Raw genomic sequence first — 2,755 nt, 5'->3', positions numbered from 1 at the left:
CAGTCCCACCTCACCATCCCAGTGCAGCTCTTCCTGTCCCCCTGTCCTGTCCTGTCCTCACGCTTTTTATACACACCTTTTTGCACCGAGAACGTCTCACAAAGTCTTTGTTTTGTTTTGTTTTTTAGTTTATTTATTTTGAGAGAGATACAGGGAGAGAGAGAGAGAAAATCCCCAATAGTCTCCCTGCTGTCAGCACAAAGCCTGACTCTGGGCTCAATCTCACAAACCTGTGAGATCAGGACCTGAGCCAAGAGCAAGAGTCAGATGCTGAAGCCACAGAGCCACCCAGGTGCCCCGAGAATTCTTTCTGAACCTTTCACTCCTGGCGCACCTCACATCGGCAGGTACCTAACCTAACACTTCACCGTGGAAAAGCAGCGCTTGGCCGGGCCACCTAAGACTCACGACCTGCAGCATTTATACAGAATTGATTCCATCCTGCAGATCTAACTACCGCTGACGTGATGAGCCAGACACCTGACATGGGTTGTCTGTCGCCGGGGTACCGACTCACCGCGAACTTAGAGGCTTAAAAGGACACACGTTTGTTACCTGACAGTTCTGTGGGTGAAAAGTCCCAAAAAGGATCTCACCTGACTCAGATGGAGATGTCAACAGGGCCACCGCCCCTTCTGGAGGCTCAGGGAGACTGAGCAATTTAATCCAGGGAAACCTCACTACAGTGCAGTCGGGAGGTTTTGGCAAGGGAGCGCCTGTGTCCCGCCCGCCCTGGTTTCCTCTGTCTCCATTTCCGTACCACCAGCTACAGCAGGCAGACATCTCCTCCTCTGCCTCCTCCAGGTTGAAGGCACCCCTGTAATTCCAGGGGGCCGCCCGGATATTCCAGGACGATCTCCCCATCTCAGGGTCCTTGACCTAAGCACCTTCGCAGAGGCCCGTTTGCTGTGTGATGGATCATTTTCACAGGATCCGGGATGAGGCTGGGGACCTCCCAGGCAGGGGGCATCCTTCCGCGGACCACCACACTATTGACTCAGGTGACAACTAATGTCAGACGCCCGCCCCCCTCCCCCCCCCCCCCCCGTCTCTTCTAATTTCAGCAGTCTAGTAAAAGTCAAGCACACGTCAAGGCCCAAGGGAGACAAAGGCAAATCAGAAACCAGAACGCGAGGGACAGGACCAGGAAATTGCCCCAGGACTAGTCTCTTCCCAGTAGGTGCTGCTTGGCTTTCCAGACCTGGCTTTTCCCCACGGAAGGGGGACTTTGCTGGCGGAAATCTCCTCCAAGGGGAAGCGCGCTGGGGGGGAGGAAGGGACGGCAGAGGCAGAGTGGGGCGCCCGGGACCCCACTAACCCCTGCTGTGACCTCTGGCAGTGGGCGGGAGGGTCTAAGTGAGCTCAAGGCAGGTTTCCGTGGACCCGCCCCCGCCTCAACCCGGGCATCCTGGTGCGCCAACCCCCGGCGTCCACCAGGGGGCGCCGCGGCCCCGCCCCGCCCCGCCCCGCGAACGCACCTGTAAAGCAGCAGGCACGCGGCAGTTCTCAAACGACAGGTGTGGGTTCGGTCCCCCCGCGCTGGTGTCCAGCCCTGGTGCGGGGGGACTGGCTTGGCGGCTGAGCCCCTCAGGTGGAGCCATCGCACTGTGTCTCCTTCAAACCGGGCTCTGGGCAGAGACAGAGCGAGAGACAGAGCGAGCGAGGTGTGTGGGCGCTTCTCCGGCTGGGGGACGTCCTCCCTCGTGTTCCTCTCAGGCGGGCGCAGTCGGCCCGGTGCTGCCCGCCGCGTGGGCGCCACGACGGGCGCAGGGGGGGCTGCGGGAGCTGCATGGAGAGGGAAGACGAGCGGGAAGCAAATCAGTGTGGAGGGGAGAAGACGGAGGAGACCCGCAAGGAGAGGAAGGAGGCGGGGGGCGGGAGGAAGAGGAGAAGCCTCAGCGCTGAGATCCCGGCGGGAGCGGAGCTGGGGGCAGGGAGACGGCGTGCGCGTGGAGCCGGGTGACGCGGGGAGGGGCGGGGAGTGAGGCGGGGCCGTTGCGTCCTGACCGGGGCCGTTGCGTCCGGACCGGGGCGTGGCCTTATGGAAATGAGGCCGCGGTGGGCGCGGTAGAATTCTACCGGGCGGTAGAATTCCCCGGGCTGTGGAAGTGCCCGAGCTGTGGCTCGGCTTGCCTGAGGACGACGTGTGTGCGGTGAGGATGGTTGAGACGGGAGTGGGTGCGGAGGGTTTTGGGGTGCGGGGAGGCCAGTGACCGTGTGTGTACAGTGTGGTGCGTGTGAGGCTGGGTTGGGGCGGAGGAGGAGGAGGTCATACTTACCTGGCAGGGGAGACACCATGATCAGGAAGGTGGTTTTCCCAGGGCGAGGCTTGCCCATTGCACTGCGGGCGTGCTGACCCCTGCGATTTCCCCAAATGTGGGAAACTCGACTGCATAATTTGTGGTAGTGGGGGACTGCGTTCGCGCTCTCCCCTGGTCAGCGGTCTTTCAAAGTCAGATGTGTCTGAGTGCTTCGTTGCCTTGTTTTTCTCCTTTTCCTCCTTACTTTAAGGTGTCTCTTCACAGCAGAGTAAATTGCTGCTGTTGTAGGCAGTTCTTTACTTGTTCTAGCTTTGGTACCGGTCTCCTGTGTGGTTGGTTGTTTCCCCCTTTTGGCGGTGGGAGCAATGTCCCTTGGGGGGTTCGAACTGTTCCTTACTGCCACCCTGATCCTGATACAAAGGCTTTTTTCCCAAGGCCTTTTTAAAAAGGGCGGGAGGGTTCTGATCCCTCACCACACACGTGGCGCCAGGACT

At 60.0% G+C, this 2,755-nt stretch overlaps 1 non-coding gene across 1 annotated transcript; it reads left to right on the top strand.

Moving 5' to 3' along the window:
- Positions 1 to 2,271: 2,271 nt before the first annotated feature.
- On the top strand, positions 2,272 to 2,435 carry LOC113597187 (U1 spliceosomal RNA). Its single transcript, XR_008295690.1, has one exon. It is a non-coding gene; the product is annotated as a U1 spliceosomal RNA (small nuclear RNA).
- The last annotated feature ends 320 nt before the right edge of the window (positions 2,436 to 2,755 follow it).

This window comes from Acinonyx jubatus, chromosome C1 (genome assembly GCF_027475565.1).
Source record: "Acinonyx jubatus isolate Ajub_Pintada_27869175 chromosome C1, VMU_Ajub_asm_v1.0, whole genome shotgun sequence".
Taxonomy (NCBI): Eukaryota; Metazoa; Chordata; class Mammalia; order Carnivora; family Felidae; genus Acinonyx; species Acinonyx jubatus.
This window is presented reverse-complemented; position numbering and strand designations above follow the sequence as displayed.